Here is a 19,979-nt window from a genome sequence, read left to right as displayed (position 1 = left end):
GGGGTGTGGGTGGTATTGTATTACAGGAGTTTTCCGGGAGAGATGACAAAACCGTAGGGTGGCGGTAGACTCCTGGGAAAAACAGAAGGGTTGGCAAGCATGTAAATATACTGCTTGAAGTGTTGAAACTGAAGGTAACTCTCCTATATGAGAGAATGTAAAAGTGGCCATGCTGGTGCAATGAGCCGTCTATCCATTTAGTTATATATAATATAATCATAGATGTATACATTAGATGTCGCCCACCCTGTTGTTGTCTATTAGAAGGAATGTGATGGCACTTGATGGCAGATAAATAGTAAGTCACCTTAGATTTGTGGGTAAACTATTTAGTTCAAACTACTAATTGACTTAATGTTTAAGTTTGAGCAAAAGCACTTGTCTTAGTTCTTTAAAGGATTATTTAGTTCAAGTAAGAAACTACTTACCTTGTGTTTGGTTTTAATGTACCAGTTGTGTTATTGTGAAGAACTTAAACAATAAATGAGTAAACAACACATTTTAAGTCATCCTCCATTTATTTACATTTATAAAAACTATATTTTTATTCAGGCACTGAGGGAAAAATCATTTCTGGAAGAATGCATCATATCGTTTACATAGGACAGGATGAAACACTCTCATACACACAGTAAAAGAAATAAAGTTACAAAAATGTAAAGAAATTGGTAAAAAATGTATCAATTAAGCACAGAATGCATTTATACACATGGGCTTTTAACTTTTAGTGACAACTACAGCTTTTCTACAATACAGTTAAACATTGTTTTGTTTTGTTTGACAGTTACAATCCTATGCTGTAATGTGACATCTTCACTTTCAAAAGGGAGTGTCATGTTGATGGATCAGTGCTTGTTATTAAGATTTTTTATTTTTTTTTTACTGTTTGGTACTTTAGCATCATTCTTGTTGCAAAATCCATCAGACATTTTGTAACCTTCAAATTTACGCAGCTGCTGTCAGTTCTCCTCCAACAGGCGGTTTACTTCTATGAGTTTCCATACACTATTTGCATTCAATTTGTCTCAGCTACCTCAGTGTTGTGTGTCTCCTCATCAGTGTCTCTCACCATCCTCAACCTCGCATGTCTCCTCAGTCTGGGTCAGTATCCATCATCTCATATGCAGCTTGGCTGGCAATGACAAAGTTAGAAATGTATATACAGCAAAAATATTACACTTAAAAAGAATAAGTAAAAAATAAATGTACTATAATGCTACATGCTTATGGAAATATGACATATTTGAGCATCAGACACCTGAATTGAATTTTGAACTTTTAAGCATTAACTCCCTGAAAGAACATTTACTGATAATTTACTCATCCCTTTGTCATCCAATATATTTATATGTTTTTCTACAGTGGAAAATAACTGTTTTTTTAACTGCAGTTTCATGAAGCTACAGTCTGGAGGTTTAAAACATTTATTGGAATGATTTCAACAAAACCTATATTTGTTTATAGAAAAAGGACAGTCAAATGTACTGAGGGGGAAGTAAATCAGCAAATATAAGTTGTAACTAAGGTTAAAAAAGTATTTGACAATATTTAAAAAAATAATTACTTTTCAATCTTTAATCCATAATCCATAGCACTAAGTTGATTCATTAAAATTTAAATGCAGTTCTACCCCCAAAATGAAAGTGTTACATTGAATTGATATAATTATTTGAGCCTCAAGCAATGACAGTTGTAAATTTACTTAAATATTCTTCCATACTTACCTTTGTGAAAATGTTGAGAGCATAAACAGAGAAATGAAGATATATCTTGCGTCTCAATGCAGCAGGCCAGGACACCTGATGCATCTTTTGTTATCGCTACAGTCCGTCAATATCCTTTCTTCTGAGTGGGAAATTTAAAATATCTGTCGTCTTGATCATTTTTTACCTTTTCGATAGTGTGACTCACTATTACACCCCTTAACACAACAAGAACGTAACATTATATTTGTTCTGCGAAAGACACGAAAGCCATATTACAGCTCACGTTAACTCGGATATAACACAAAAGGTGGCTATGTCTCATGATGCAATTCGGTGTTTACGAGGGTGACGTCACCTGACGTCCAGAAGAAGCACTGATGTTTTTACTACAGTATACTTCATCATAACTCCAAGTAATGACAATAAAAAATATTTAGTACTAATTGACACAAAAGCCACTGAACTATTTTGAACTATGACAGACTTTAACTGAGGTGCACACAAGGTAGTTGGAGGTTTGTTCTGCTGGGTGAGAGCTTTGGCCACTTAAGCTGGTTAACCAGGTACCTACAAGCCGTGCAGATAACACACACACACACACACACACACACACACACACACACACACACACACACACACACACACACACACACACACACACACACACACAAACTAAATACATATTTGCATGCAACAGATAATAAGAAGGCAGCCCTTTTAAATACATGTTGTAATTTGGAGGAAGAAGAACTTGGTCCAAATAAACTGGGTACTGAATAATTTACATGTACATCTAGTCTTTTTTACAGGTCCTTAGGCATTAAAAAAATGATTTTGAAAACCGAAAATGTTTGAAAGAAGATTGTTATGGGCCTGATAGTCTTTGATACTTTGCCATGGGATTACAAGGCTGAGAGACTTTTTTCTGTTTGTTTATGTGTGAATATTTGTGGTTTCCAGATGCATGAATCGCTTTTTAATCTGATTTGGAATCTGTATTTAAAACTACCCCCATTTCAACCTACAGTCCAATGACACGATGTGCATGTGTCAACTTGCCGTGTATTTTACTGTACTGTACATAATGAAATTATAAATTAAATAAAAAATGGGAATCAAAATTAAAGAACAATCTTAAACACTTAATGTAGTATATATAAAATTATGTAATGTGATCTTTATTGTTCAAACTATTAAGGAATATTAGTTGTTGAATGTAAATATTGTTTTACAGAAATAACGAGGTGCTGAAACAACACATTTTTTAAAATATTTTTTGGAAAATGGTGATCAGAGTAAAACACACAAATAAATGAAGCTTGCAATCATTTCTAAAGTGAACTGTGGGCCATTTTTGTGCCAACACGGCATAATCCTGAGTAAAATTTAGTTGAGCCTTTATGATTCTCTCTGCTGATGAGAGATTTAATTGCTGCATTTATAAAAAAAAGTGATTGCAGTAAAATATTTGTGATGTAGGGATGGGAAAGGTCTTATTGTTAGCAATATACTGGTGAATATTCTCTCCATGAAAAAGAAAAATGAACTTGTAATAGTCAACTGTAATTGATTGTAATAACTCTAAAATGTCCAATTCATACCTGTCAACCCTCCCGTTTTTCCCGTATTTCTCCTGTATTTTCAATCTTTCTATGAAGGGTGGCAATAAACATTAAAGATCCGATCCGTCCTATACGCAATCCATACTCCCGAACCACCAGGGAACGCCCCTTACTCTTAAATGTGAATTTGTTCTGTGCTTTCATTTTATTTAGACTTGAAAGTACTGCAGTCGAATGCTTTCATTATGGATCTGTGCATTTTTGTGGTATCTCTGTTATTTAATGTAGTCAAACGAAAAATCTAAACTAGAGAATCATTCCCCACTCTTTAATCTTTTTTAATCCCTTATTTTCACATCTCAATGTTGACAGGTATGGTCCAATGATCTGTGTGTGTCCAATTAATTATTTCAGCAGCAAATGTGCGATATTTTTATATATATATATTTTTTGAGTCTGTGTGAAGAGATTTTCTGACTTTAATTTTAAACTCGCTTTATATAGTAATGTGGATTCATATCAGAAGGTAATGAAGAAATACATGTTAAAGTATTGTACACAGTGATAAAGGCCAGGTCAGTTAGCTTTGCCTTATGAATATACTTTATTTAAAATACCCAGGTTCTTTATTTGTTTATTGTCTGACTACTTTATGCATTTCCATTTTCTTTATTCTCTGCTACTGTGATAGCTGATGATTTCATTTTATATGTAATGCAAATGCTGTTTTTGTGTGAGGGCGCCATGTAGCATCCAGTATGAATGAAAGAGAAAAAAACATTACAGTCTGTGATCACAACAATATTTCAGAGGTCTTTAGTTCCCAGGAGCAGAGTTTGTGTTGTTTTTAGTGGCCTGTTTTGGTTTTAGAGTAGTCTTCGTGTGAAGCTGATATTTGAGTTTTTCTTAGTTTTAGTCACATTCATACTCTTTTTTAGTTTAGTCAGGCTAAAGTCGCATATAAGCGACTAAGCTAATGCTTAAAACATTTAGGTCTTATTTTAGTCAGAATCATCCATGACTATTTTCGTTTAGTTTTAGTCGACGAAAACTAATTGGTGACATTTTAGGCCCAATCACAAATTTTATTTTTGTAAATAAATTTTTGTGTTTCTTTCACTTGTGTGTGCGTGTGTGTATACCTGCTGCAGGCCAGCGGGAGGCTGGGGGAGAAGTTAAAAGCGCTCTTCTTCGGTTTATTTGGACCCACGAAATGGAGGAAAAACTAGTGGAGGTTTGACAGGACTCAGGAGCAACCGTGTCTGTTTGACGTTTCATACAGAAAGAAATTAGTTTATTATCAACGTTGAGGAAAAATGGCTAATTCCCTTTAAACCCAGGTGAGCAAACATGTACATGTTCTACCCCATTAAAAGCTTCTTTCTCATTATGTAGTTAATAACAAAAGATATATGTTTTTGGCTGTGAGACGTAGTTTGGACAAAGTTGTCGGCGATTCTTCCTATAGTAAAGTCATGCAATGTGAAAATCCCTGTCGTTGATCCATCTTGCAGTGTAAACAAAGCAGCGACGAAACGCTAGCCCAGATAGTCATGCAGTGTGAAAACATCTGTGACATGACTACTTTGAAAATCATGCAGTCTGAACTCGGCATAAGGCACATATCATGTTATCATAACGATCTAATGTGCCAATAAGGTCATAACTATACTGCGCATTTACACAGTGATCATATTCATCAATGTAAACACACAAAAAAATAACATTAACATTATAGCAGACTCTGTAAAAAGCTCATTCCCAGCCACTAGACATTACTGACTGGGTATTCAAGTGTCAGAATGTTGTGGGATTGCTGTACAGGAGTTATTAGGGATTATATATCGCAAAATTAAGCTTTTTTTTTTTAAGCATGACAGTAAAACATGAATGTGGTTATGAATATATAATGAGTAAGTGCTCGTTTGTTGTACTTCTGGGTCCAGGAATGCTGCCGCTGTGGCTGGTGTATTCTGGGAAATTTTTTTAGCCCTGTGTTTCGAGTGTGGTCCTGAAAAATCTTTGTTCGAAGGGCTATTCACCCCTTCCTCTTAGCATTTAAGCTAAAGAGAATTGGGACACCCCTACCACTTGGTGTGTATGCGCAAAATGAGGGTTGGGGGTAAGGGGAAGTGCTAAGGGGGAGAATTAGGATTGGACCTCTAGTTGACAATAACATCGTTTTTAGCTTCTGTGACTAACATTTATGGTTAACGTTAAAATGAAACTGAGTGAGTTTTCTATAATAGAAAGTAATATTACGTTTATGTCTTGACTTCTGTTTCATTATGGAATGCCTTGAGATGTCTCTTAATGTTAGTGGTGTTTTTCCCTGCAATTCTTTTTTTTATCATTATTACAAAAATTAATTGTGGCCGCATTTCTCTCCATCTTTTACCACAACACATTTTGTTTTCTTTTGTACTTAAATGTATTAGTATAGCTTTCTAAATGTCATTTCTTCTTTTTCTTCCAACGAACTCTGGCTGGCCGGCCATTGTTCCCCAGCTTTCTCTGTGGGTGTCTGTTTGTTGTCGTCTTCTAAATAATGCTGCGAATGTAGTTAGAGGATCCAATATTACCTCACAGCAAGAAAACTGCTGGTGCGAGCCCCGCCTGGGTCAGTTGGCATTTCTGTGTGGTGTTTGCATGTCCACATGCAAACACCACACAGAAATGCCAACTGACCCAGGCGGGGCTCGCACCAGCAGTTTTCTTGCTGTGTGGTAATTTTGCTACCCACTGTGCCAATATGCTGCCCCATGTTACTGCAAAATAATAATAAAGTGACTAAACTAAACAAAATAACATTTAACATTTAATTTCATCTTGTAGTTAAATAAACAAATGAAGAGACATTTTAGCTTAGTTTTTAGTTTGTAAACCACATTTTGTCTTGTTTTTATTTGTCAACAGTACTGCATTACACATTTAGTTACAGTCATCGTGAAATGGCCAGCATTTTTGTTTGTTTTTGTTTTTCGTTTAAAACAATACTCCTGGGACCCACTCTCTTGCAAAGTTTATTGCCAACCTATTTTAGGACATCTGTTTGTGTATTTTGTAAAATCTGAAAAAGCTTTTTAGTAGGCATACATGAGCAGAGGTGAAGAACTCTGCTCTATTTTATTTTTGTTAAAATCAAAATGTAAAATATGAAAATTAGTATGTTTCTCTAAAGAACCAGGACTTTTTATTTGTCTCTTCGAGGATACATATAAATGATCCTACAAATATTGTTATATGTCAATATACCACAAGCCACTTTAATACAGTTTTAAGGCTATATTGCCCATCCTCCTGTAATCTCTTAACAAACACTTTTTAAAAGATGGTGATGGCGTAAAGTTATTTGTTTTGAATGTTTACATTTAAGCATTATTGGGACTGAATAAACCAGAAAAAACATGTGTTCGTTGTTTTGCTGTGAATTTGGATAAATTGCCATCTGCTCTCAGTGCTATCACAGTACTATGTAGCCACATGTGACAGTGATATACATTCAGCATGAACTTCTTCAAGTCAAATTTCAATTGGTTTGCACTGTATGTCCTGAAATGTCAAGACACTGTATGTTGAGATGAAGACTCTTATCCTATTCAAGACTGAAATAAAGAGCAATTGGCGACAGTATATGCATGGCAAGTGTTTTTCAACCACAGATAAACCAGGTACTCTTTAGAGCTTCGATAATGTACGTAATTTAATCAAAATATAGTCCATGAAATAGACCTAAACATTTATTTAATGTTTTTAATATTTATTATTTAAAATAAATTTCCATATTTTAAAAGCATGGTATGAAACAATGGAATTTAATTCAGTGCTTATTGTCTGGTGTTAGACTCACTTTATATCATATCTCAATCAGGCAGTGAAGATCATTCATTTTTAACTAAACAGCTCTTAAAAGCAATGAGTTTGTAATGGTGTAACAGTTCACCGGAAGTGCCTGAGCTGTTTACATACATCATTCAAGCTGCAGTGTTGAATTGCTTATTGAGATTCTCCATACAATCCTGTCACCCCATATGTTTGTCTTTCATGGATAACCAGCATTTTTGGGGTACTTGAATGAGTTTGTAACATTCAAATAATCAAATTATTTGCATTAATCTGAACAAGACAATTATAGGATCAAGATGTTTACATGAGTTGCTTTTTAAATGCTCCTTTTATGTTCCTGTTTTACATGTTATATAGTTATAGTATAGGATATAGTTACGTCACCATTTGATGCTAGTTTCCTCCGGCGTTTCACACAATAATAGTTCATGTTCATCATGGCACCATATGTGATTTTGAGCGTTTTGTTTTTAATTCTGCAACAAGGTCAACTTCAGTTAATTTCTCACGCTTATTTGTTTATTTGTGTTTGTGTGTTTGAGCTTCCTTTTTAGTTGTCTTTTATTTCTTTAGTTAGAATTTTTTAGGTGAATCCTCATTGCACTTAAGTTTACAATGATTATAAAGCTTGTCATCTTCATTTACAAGTGGCAGGGTATTTACAGCTACTCTATATTTCTGTCTGTTCACATCCCGTCCCTTTGTGCCCCCTTCATAGTCACAAACAGCTGTTAAACCTAAAAACATCATGTTCTTAATCCCTTATGTTGTGTTCACACCAGATGCGGCATGCAAAGTTAAATTGCGAAATTTCTGTGTAAATAGATGCGTGAACATTTTGAGTTTACTCGCTTCATTTGTGCATCAAATCTGCTTCATTTGCGCGTCAAATTCACTTTACAATAGACGTGGATTCGTGTCAGGGGCAGAGCTTCTGTCTGCCTGATGATTGTAACTTCTTTGCTAAATGGCTAACATGGATTTCATAGAGAGAATAGCTGTGTCTGTGCTTTTATGAAGGCTGAAGAACAGCGTCGATTCGTTTGTAGCCATGTCTGAGTTCACTAGATGCATTCTGATGTGCACCAGCTCTGAGTTCATTAACTCCTCCAGAAAACGCTCAATTCGCACCGCTTTATTAACGCGAATTGCGTCATTCGCTCGTATTGTGCCACAGGTCTATTTGCGTCTTTTCATTGACTTAACATGTAAATCACTCGCGCTTGATGCTTCTTCCACGTCTGGTGTGAAAGCAACATTAGTCCTACGGTGACAACAGCAGATAATTTCTTTTTCCCCCCATTTCATTCACTAACTTTTCATTCATGCCCCACGACAAACTCTGAGGCACTTCAAAATGTCCATTTCTTCCAGAATTCACACTATAATCATTGTTTCCCTCTTGCAGCAAAAATGTGCTCTCTTGCTTTAAGTTATTCTCAATTGTTTGTTGTCAAATGCCTGACAACTGCCATGTGTATAGCCTGTCCCAATATGTAGTAAATGTACTACAAATTGGTAATAGTTTGATTTAAGGTGTTTACATGTCTCTACTGCACTTTAATATTGCAACTAAAATATAATCCACATGCCTTTTAGTTTCTGTTTAGTTAGATTATGACTTTAATTGAATTAAAGTAATCAAAAATGGAAGACTTTTAATCAGAGTGTTGTCTTAATTGTTGTAACATGAAATTAGCTCATTTTATGAATATTAATAATCAACAATAACGGTTTATTCTTAATTATTAATATTCCGGCTTAAGCTTCAGTCAATTTGGTCAAACAAACATATGATTGTATATGATCATGCTTGCGCGACCAAGCGGATTCCCAGATTATGAATATTAATTATCAACAATAACGAATTATTATTAATCATTAAAATTCCGGATCAATTAATTTGACCAAATAAACACAAGCAGAGCCGCCGCTCTTCCGAGCAGACACGGTAATCTATTCATTTTTAGAAAAAGGGAATTTAATTGCTACTTCTTGTGAAGTAGATTAATCATTCACAAGTATTAAACAACTTATAATAGCTTGGCAGGGGAATCTGTATTTCAGTGACATTTTCTCATGAGGCAAACAATACAATTCATTTGATTATAATAGAATTTATTGACTAGTCAGACGGATAACGAACAAACGCACAAACATACATTAAACACAGAACAAAAAGGTAAACCACGTGGAGATATCGGGTCTATAGAACGTGTAACAACAAAGAGAAATAGTAAAGTAAGGAATAGAGATTTCAGGTAAAAGAGTGACAAAACTTTCAGTTCCACCACACCATTCAGGACCACCAAGATTATAAAAAAACACCTTTTTGATAAAAGGGGCACAGCTTAATCGCATAACTAAAATCACCTGGACTTTCATGTCTGGAGATCTCTCTTATGCGTCTCTCTTCCGTCGTGGTGAAAACTCTTTTTGATGTCCTTCTTGATGCGTGGAGTTTGTAATGCAGTTCGGACGAACACGATTGCAAACTTTAAACTGAGTTTACTTTTGCCGGAAAATAAAGAAAGCGTTACGGGAGAAAGTCCATGCGGCTTAGAAAAGCCGTGTGGCCCGAGGGCCACCGTCAATGATGTTCTTTTGTTCGCACGCTTTTCTGCCCAGATGTTTGGGCAGAAGTCTGGTTATACCTGCGGGTCACGTGACAACCCGTACAGCATTCTGACCAATGATTTCAGGGGAAAGTTTGCGCGCGAACCTTCCTTTGTCTCGAGGCTGCTCGTATGCAAATTTGAGTGTCCGCCTAAAGCATGCGGACAGGCATTTAATATAGGGCTTTAAAGAATAAAGCAATGCGAGTTATGGTCTTGCTCTATGCATCATGTGTTGTAAAATGTCAGCCGAAACCCATCAGTACCAAACATGGGGGGGGTTAAAAGTACATCAACATAATTTTTCATATCCTTACAATATTTATGCTTTACAAAGGCCTAAAGGGAACATGCATACAGGTCATAAGAGAGGTGTGTGTGTGTGTGTGTGTGTGTGTGTGTGTGTGTGTGTGTGTGTGTGTGTGTGTGTGTGTGTGTGTGTGTGTGTGTGTGTGTGTGTGTGTGTGTGTGTGTGTGTGTGTGTGTGTGTGTGTGTGTGTGTGTATTTGGGCAGGAATGTCTTTGAAGTGACAAACTTAGTAATCCAGGGACACTGAAGAGATAAGTCTAGCGGGGGTACCCAGACTTTGTGGAGCCAGGAGTCGTAAAACCGTCCTGTCAAATAAACCCAGATCGTGATAAAATCAATAAGTATTTTTATCTGTGGACTGTACGCTACATTGTATTAAAGGTTCAAGAAAGTACTTTTTTGAAATTTTAACAGATTTGTGTGTGTTGAGCTTCAGTTAAGACAATGTTAGCGTCTGTTAGCTTTAATTGTGGGGAAAACTGGATAATTTTGAGTATTTGTCAGCTAATTTCATCTTCCAGGTTTAAAATGATTTTGGGGTGGGATCAAAATTGGTGACTTATCGCAAAACTGCAAGTGGAGTTATAACGCATTGGTTTATTATTATTATTTATAGCAGTTCTCTGTGAGACCCTATGTTGACGACCACATACACTGACCTACGCAGTATTTAGCCATTCATGAATGGTCGTATGTGTTTGTTTCTATGATCCATGGGGTTTGTTGCATGTTTTTCACCGCGATCCTGTCAGGGCCGATACAGCAAAGCTGTTTGTGTGCAGCAAGCATTTTTGTCTGGAGATCATTATGAGAACTGAAAAATGGCGGTCTTTATCTCTTATCAGTTGAGTTCGTTCACATTTAGACGCATCGCTGTGCTGCTGTGTTCGCCTAAAACCTCCAGATTACCAGCAGGGCTAATGGTCTTGCCCTGCTGCACTAAGTCTGCATTCAGACCCAGGGATTGAGGTAGAAGTCCTCATTTATAGTGTTTATATAAACATGATTATCTTTATAATGATATATAAACAAGATTATCTTCTGTGGTTGTGTGTATATGAAATTACGAACTTTCAACTGTCAACAGTTGTTCACTCCTTCTCCAGTGCATTGCTGGCCACGCCCACTCCTGCCTCTGTTCGCAGAGCTCCTCGTCCGTTATCTTTGTCCATATAAATGTACTCCATGTAAAGATTAAATATTCTAGAAACCACAAACCTTGTCTAAAAGGGTCTGCTTTTGGTCTTCATCTGGACAGCCTGGTGTCTGATGGTTTCAGTTGCTTCCCATACTGTAAATTCAGAGTATACTGGAAAGTTTTGCTGCCTGTTAAATAGTCAGAAAATAAAGTAAATTACTAGCAAGACAGGTGCCAGATTTGGATGGAACTTGTGGATCGAACTGAAGTGACCTGTTTTACAAATTAAATATGGTTGTGTCTACATATTAAACTCGGAACAGGTAGAATGATTTTAATGCTGCAACAAAATTCATGTATCACCTTTACTAATTGCAATATAAAACAACATAGCCCAGTGTCACTTCAATGCGATGCTACCATAGCAACATAGCTGCACCTGGAAGAATGCCAAATGTGTTTATTAGTAAATGTGCATAATTAATAGATATTCATGCGTGGGTAGAACCGCCTATCTGTTCATCTGTTAATTGGTTAATTGTTTTCTTTTAATGTGTTGTCAAAGGTCCTTTTAAACAGCCAAGTCTCTAATAATAAGACGATTGCATTATTAGTGTCAGTGCATGTGTTTGTGTGTGTGCGCGTACTGTGGTGTGGAGTGTCTAGAAAAGCAATACTGCTGATGGAATAAAGCTAACCTTCTTGTCCCAGCGCTGCCTTTGTCAGCATGTGTGACTGTGTGTGCGTGTGCGTGTGTGTGTGTGTGTGTGTGTGTGTGTGTGTGTGTATACGTGCGCGTGTGTGTGTGTGTGTGTGTGTGCGCATTTGTGTTTGCATAAAAAATAGAGGCTTTCCTGATACTCAGATTTTTTTATTTAATTGATTCAAGAGACCACTTGCATTCTGATCTCAGTTCACACTGACTTTATGTGTTTGTGTTTGTTAGAAAATGAAAGTCTTTCTGTATATGTGGAGGTAGAGGAGAGGACACTGCAAAGATCAATACATTTATCCTTCAGTCGACTGCTGGGAATGGAAATATTCATAATGCCACAATGAAATATTCAGGCCACCACTGGGCTGAGGGTTTTGATTTATCTTTAAAATATAATAATCAGATGATCTATTATTTTTAATGCTATATTTAGAAAATTGCCTTTTTTTATTTTTGTACAAAAAAAAAATCATTTAAAGGAATAGCACTTAAATTAATCTTGTTGTCGTTAATTCATCATTTTGTTTAGGGCTGTGCGATTTGGGGAAATTATCTAATTGCTATTTTTTTTTTTTTTTTACAGTTATCACGATTTCAATTTGATTTGCGATTTTTAATTTTGTAGTCAATAGGGCTGTGCAAAAATATCAATATATTAAACTATCGCGATAATTTCTTTCACGATAGTGTATCGATAGTTCAACCTGAAGTATCGATTCAAGTTGGGCCAAACAACCTCCTCCTTTGCTCTAGTAGATGTCGCTAACTCTCAATCAACAAAACGCTAAATAGTATGGTATCAGAAGTAAGACAAGTGAGCATGGTGGAAAGCTTCCGTCTGCCTTAACTAACGTTGCAGAGTTACTGAGAACTGCATAGGAGGAATGGGACATCAAATGAAAGGACCTGTCATTGTAACGACAATGCGTCAAACATGACCATGGCAGCATAGCTGGCCGGCATGTTGCATGTAAAATGTTTTATGCATGCCATCAATTTACCTATGTGCGACCTGTTTTCACAGCAAAAAGTTCACAATGCTGTCAGTCGCACTGTCAGTTTCTAATTGTTTATCGCATATTAAAGCACTGTGTTTCAGTTTTGTTTACTTGATGCATTTTCATTTTTTACTTGCTTAGTTTTATAAATTATTTCATTTATAATTGACTTTAATGGCATATTCATTTTAGTTCAGTGTTTAATAACAATATGCATTTAATACAGTTCAGTGAGTTCTCTGATCAATAACACTGTGCAGTTCTAATAAATTGAAATGGATAGAAAATAAATTGGAATTTTAATTAGTCTGCTGACTTTATCAAGTTGTCAATATAACATGACACACATACTAATTCAAATGATTGCAATATATCACAATATTTATTGTATCACAATATTTATTGTATCATGACCCATGTTTCGTGATATGTATCATATCGTGAGGCCCTTGCCAATACACAGCCCTAGTAGTCAAGCTTCAGCTCAATTTTCTATATCATAACTTCTTACTGCTAAAATGCATTGAGTGTTGGTTAAAAACGCAAATAAAAAGAGATATAAATTTACTTCAATGTTTATTCAAATTTGTTTTTAAATACTCAGAAATTAAACACTCATTTTTCTCTAGAGCAAAAAGTAGTATGTTATGGCGTTAGTTATCTCCGGGTGCCTTTGTGGTGTTTTCTCTTACAATGTAACAGCCACCAAAAACTCTAAAATTGTACTTTGGTATTGCTTAATACTAGATTAAGTGTCTCTGGCAATGCTTTAAGTTGACTTTTTAGCAAGACAGTCATATACCCACCTGTGGTGCTTTTTCAGGTGCTGGTTGTTGTATTTTCTCATACTGGCAACTATTCTGCAACAGCTCTTACAAATGACCTGCTTTTGTTCTGTGTCTGTGACTTTAAAACCAAAATATTCCCATATTACCAACATGCTGTTTTTTCTTAGATTTTTTAAATTTATTTTTTATTTGTCTGTTAATGCTTCTGAAGCTGCAGACGCCATCATCCCACTCGTACATGCTTTCCTGTTTGTTTGTTTGTTTTTAATTGTGGGAGTAGTTTGGTTGCACAATTCTGATTGTGCAAAATAAAAGTGTGCTCACTCTATTGACTAGTACAGTAAGACTATCACACACAAGAGTCATGCAGTCGTGCATTTGCTCTGGGCAGGGGAAAATAAATAATACATAATTTCATATCACAGCCTCCTGTGACTAGCTAAGTGCAAAACTTCAAACTGCGATTCGATTTTGATTAATTGCACAGCCATAATTGTGTTGTTTCAAACCAGAATGGCTGACTTTTTTATTATTATTATTTTTATTTTATTTTTTGTGAAACACTAAGATTGTAGTTGTATTTTGTTCGTAAAATGAATGTCAAAGCAGTCCAGTTGTAGTTTGGATCTCACTGACTTACTCGTTACAGAGACAGAAACTTTCATAACATAAAAATCACAACATAACATACTACCTTAAATTTCTGTTGAATCAAATGAACTTTTCTAGTCATCTTAACTTGCATTAATAAAACTGACTAAAAATATGTACAACTTAAACAAACTTTGTACAACTTGATTAACTTTTTAAAATAGGTTAAAGCAACACACATATATTTGTTGTTTTGACTTTTTGTCATAACATTGTTTACAGTGTGTATCATTTTTGGTATTTAGTAGGGATGCACCGATGTGGATTTTGTGGCCGATACCGATAACCGATATTTCTTCAGACTTGGAGGCCGATAGCCCATCAGCAAACTTAATAAAAGATTGAACTGCTCTCATGAACTGAATAGTCTATACTTAAAGCAAAAAAAAGCTATAATTTCAAAATTAGATAATAAAAAAATAGACCTATATTCATGATTTCACATAAATCTGCATGCAAAAAGTTATTTCCTTTTCTTCATAGCAAATTAACATGTAAGTTGATTGTTGCATAAAACAATAGTTTAAATAACAAAATGGTATTTATTTAACAAGCAAGTTAAATATATTTAAATACGATGAAAATGAAAGAGCTAAGGACTAAAACCAGCTCAAATGGTCATGAATAAAACATGTTACAGTCATGTACACATGTACAAATATGTCATGTCCGAAAAAGGCTTTTTCAGAGGTGTTTTGACAGTTCAGAGCCACCGTACAAGCAAACAGCTAAATAATGATAGTAAGTTTAAAAAATGCGGCACAGATTCATCCTCTTTGGCATTTTGACATGTCACATGTAGGCGCTGCTTGTCAATCTTCTTGTCGTCAATCGCGGGAAAATAACCGATGAAAAGTTTATGATAAACCGCTGAGAGTTTCACTTAACTGTAGAGGCAGAGTTGCCATCCGAGTCAGATTTTGATACAAAACCTGCATTGAGCTGACTTTATGACAAACACAATGCAGAATATAAAGACAGAATGAGCGGTTAAGAGCCCCTTTGACTGGATTCACCTCTACCCCGTGCTACAGTGTGGGTGTGTGTGTGCGGTGACAGCTCTCACGCGAGCTTGTTATAATCAATATGAATATTCCGATCAAACTGAATACATCTTGCATCAACAACACATGACAAGCAACGCATTGATAATAACAAATAAGCAGATTACAAACAACCGTTTTACACGTGTTGTAAAATGTGCGGGTCCTTCAACGGGACTGGGCTGCAGTTTGGGGTGTGTGAAGCAGAGGGAGAGAGAGAGAGAAAAGAGGAGAGGTTTTTTCGCAATGAGACCATTTTCTGTAATGTTCCCTTTTTGGTGATTTGTTGTACCACACGGAAAGTAATAAATATTTTGGACCAAATTACATGTGTCCTGTTTCATTCACCAGCTGCAACGAAAAGAGTTTACCCCGAAACTAATATTTTTCGGCCCTGGAGTAATAAGTAAATCTCCCTGCTATCGCTAACACAACAAAGAGACAGAGCAGGAAAGGTTTACACATGTAATATTTTTCCTGAGACGATTTAAAGCAAAATACACAATGACACTTAATCAAACACATCTACAATGATACAATGCATAGCAATAAAACGTGAAGAAAGGATGGACTTTAAAAAAATAAACAGTGTGAGGAGAGCTCCATTAGAATGCACTGAACAAGTCTGAACATGTTCCGCCCACGCAATCGCGGCAGGCAGTTCTGTACAATTAAGTAATTTATCGGCTTAAAAATATCGGCCTAATTATGACATCGGATCGATAACGATAATCTTAAAAATAGCATTTATCGGCCAATAACAATATGGGCGCCGATATATCGTGCATCCTTAGTATTTAGAGATTTTTTAAAGATCACATTTTAAAAATTCATAAATCATTATTAAAAATCTATTGTTTTTAAAGATGAATTTATTGAAAGCATTAGAGGAAAAAAACTTTAAAATTAAATGTCTTGGATTGTGAATGAAAGCATCTATAAAATCTGCCCAAGTTGTTCAAATAAATGATCAAATGAAGCCAGTTTTAATATACTTTTGATGTATGTGTGTAGGTTGACATTTAAACCGTATTACATTTTAACCTCACTGTACTGAAAATCTATATAGGCTTTGTTTCATATTGTGGGTCACTTTGGACTTAAACAATTGCTATTTCAAGTTATTTTTTAGTCGTAATTTAACTTATTAAATGTCTAAAAGCATATTCTATTTTAAAAACAATTTCAAATTAAAGAGTACAGGTGAAATGTTGGTATTTTATTTATTTATTATTAACTTTATTTATTACAGTAACACATAAACCAAACCATAAAAAATATGTACATATGTACTGCCTATTGTTTGTTGTATTTTTTGTTAAGATCTTTTTGTCTCTTTTTTCCCCCTCACAGTCTATATAGCATTGCTAAAGTGCTCTGTTTAAGTTTTTTTTTTTTTTTTTTTTTTTGCGTGAATAAATTCATATTAAGTTGCTTACATCATTTTTTTGCAATTATTTTTGCAGAATAAAAAATTAATTTCATCTGTGCAGAAGGATTTTCAGAGTAAAGTAAGAAAATACTTAATGCATAAAATAAAATTATAACTTTTAAACTGTTATTTAAGGTTTATCATACAAATCTGATTTGTTTTTTTTTTTAAACCAAGTCTCATATAATATTTTATGTACTAAAAACAGCAAATAATAATATAAACATTTGCATAGTGTTTGGTAAGATTACTGAAATTGATGTACCACTTTTCTGAATATATATTAAAGGGCACCTATGGTGAAAAATCTACTTTTTAAAGGGCCATGACACCCCCACTTTCGGTTAAAGTCTACTTCAGAATTTTTTCAAAAGATGCATGATTAATGGGCGTGAATCTCCGCGAGCATCGGGCAGGAGTGGGCGTAGCTAGCAGGGGAGAACGTGAGCGAACAACTGTTGTTGTCAGTTAGCTCACAAAATGAGACAAACCGTGAGGAGACGCTTGAGTTTGTAGTTTACAAAGTTAAAATGCAAAGAAATGAACAGTGATTTAATGCCCTGCTACATTTGCTATTCATAATTTCATATACACATAACCACAATTTATATCATTATAAATATAAGTGTGTTCATGTAAACCCTATAAATGAGGACTTCTCCCTCAATCCCCGTATCCAGCAGACTTAGTGCAGCAGGTCTCCTGACCGTTCTATTTTAACCATTAGCTCTGCTGGTAATCTGGAGGATTTAGGCAAACACAGCAGCACAGTGATGTGTCTGAATATGAACAAACTCCTGAAAAAAGACAGCGTCCGCCATACTCTAATTCTCGTGCTGCTCTCCCGACAAAAATGCTAGCAGCACACACACAGGTTTGCTGTATGATCGGCCCTGACAAGATCACGGGGGAAAACATGCAACCCGTGGATCATGGAAACAAACGCATATGAGCCTTCATGAACGGCTAAATACTGTGTGCCGTGGGTCCGTGTCTCACAGCTCGGGCTTGACTCTGGCAGGTCTGGCAGGTCTCATGAATAATTAAGCAGCCGGCTCTTCTCATAGGATAAGAAAACTCCGCTATGAATAATAATGAGAAACCGACGCGTCATCATTGCACTTGCAGTACTGCGCTACGTCGCCGATTTGGATCCCGCCACAAAAATCATTTTAAAGCTCAAAATTATCCAGTTTTCCCCACAATTAAAGCTGACAGGTGCTAACATTGTCTTAACTGATGCTCAACACACACAAATATGTTAATATATAAAAAAAAAAAATTCTCCAGGGTGTTCTGAACCTTTAAGCTATTTGGACAAACATATGTGTATATATAGTGTATAGACTATCATATTGGGGTGATATAAACACACCCAGTCCTTTTTTTTCAATTTAACAACATAAAAACGGTGGACCAATTAGAGCGGTTTTCAGACCTATCGCAACTTTACGGAAGAGTGCGGTCCCCCCGCCCACCGAATTGATTGACAGCTGCGCGCATTAACATGTTCCGGTAGTCACGTGTATATGTCAACAAGACCAGGCAGACATACGCAAAGCAACCGGGAATAAAAGTAATAAAATTACTTCAGCTTTACTTCATCAGCACAGCCGCGTGTCAGAACAATTCTAAAAGAAGACGCTTCGAACCTGGTTTGTGGAGGTTAAATCAGGTTTATTTTGTACATTAGCATAACAGATATCCACACAGCAGTGGAGGTTAGCCTGTATCCTGTCACATTTGAGTGCAAAAACAGTGCTAAGCGCGCTTTGTCTGTCTGTCTGCCTGCCTGTGTGTGTGTGTGTGTGTGTGTGTGTGTGTGTGTGTGTGTGTGTGTGTGTGCGCGTGTGTGTGTGTGTCAGCTGCGGTGTGCGTGTGTATCTCTCTGTGTGTATGTGTGTGCGCGCCCGTGAACTTGTAACGATATTGTGTGTGACTCAGCAATGCAACTTCACAACAAATTGTAATTTTTAAAGATTAGTTCTTTCTGTAGTATTTCTCACAAACGCTACGTGAGACCTTCTTCCTTTAAGTCTGTCTGTTGTCTGACGCAGCCGAAGGAGGAGATTAAAGCACACGGGAAGGCACGTAGAAACAGTAGGCAGGCAGAACTCTGCTGGAATTGTGTATAAAACAGCATCTTGTAAAAGGTATAATGAAAAATCTGATGGGTGTTTTGAGCTGAAACTTTATATACACATTCTAGAGATGCAAAAGACTTATATTAAATCTGAAAAAAGGGGTAACCTAGGTGCCCTTTTGTTAAAAAGTCAAATAGACTAGATAAATAAATAGACTCAACAGTAGGTTAAATCTGCAGATTTCTGTGGCTGCTGACTTAGTGTGGGTCTACGAGTGATCAAATATAAAAGGATGTGGATGGCAACTACAGTTTTGATCTTTGTTTTGGTGCATCCCCCAAAATTTCCTCCTAGACCTTTCATTGAGTATGTTTCATTTAGCCAATTATCTGTTGTAATTGTTAAAATCACTTTATAAAGACGTATCAAATGAATTGTTTTTTTTTTTATATCATTTTTCATTAAATTTTATAAGAACATTTAATTTAAGAACTTTGTTAGAAAGAGGGAGAAGTCTAAATATATTTTACAAGGAACCCCCCCCCCCTCCGATTATAACCTTGAAAGCAAAAATTGTAATTACTTTTTGTATTGTTCTTGCTTAAAGCACTGTTCACTATACATTTATTAATTTATCATAAATCGAACTAAAAAAACATATCTAAAGTTTTGGTAACGCGTTACAACAAGGTTGTATTTGCTAATAATGCATTTACTAACATGAAAATAACACATTTATTGCAATGTTTGTCATGTTTTTAACATTAGTTAATCGAAATAAAGTTGTTTATTTTTAGTTAATGTTAGCTCACTGTGGATTAACAAATGTTAACAAGCACACATTTGGGTTTTAATGTTGTAGAAAGTATTTCTCATTATTTGTTAGTTATTTAATAAATACATTAACTAACTATTGAGACCTTAGTAAAGGTTGCCCAGTATTTTAATGTAAAAGTTATAGTTAATTATAGTTTTGTATGATCTATTATTGAATTATAAAGCTAATGTGTTTTTTTTTTTCTATATTGATCTTGCTCTGAAATAGCCATAGGTTTCCAATATTATTTCAGCTAGAATAAAAGCAGATTAAA

At 35.6% G+C, this 19,979-nt stretch overlaps 1 protein-coding gene across 5 annotated transcripts in view; it reads left to right on the top strand.

The window, feature by feature from the left end:
• Positions 1 to 19,979, top strand: part of rab11fip5a (RAB11 family interacting protein 5a (class I)) — a 63,092-nt gene that overhangs the window by 17,049 nt on the left and 26,064 nt on the right. The window lies entirely within an intron of this gene.

The sequence above is a fragment of the Danio rerio genome, chromosome 13 (assembly GCF_049306965.1).
Source record: "Danio rerio strain Tuebingen ecotype United States chromosome 13, GRCz12tu, whole genome shotgun sequence".
Classification (NCBI taxonomy): Eukaryota; Metazoa; Chordata; class Actinopteri; order Cypriniformes; family Danionidae; genus Danio; species Danio rerio.
Note: the sequence above shows the minus strand (reverse complement) of the source record. Positions and strands in the feature narration are given on the sequence as shown.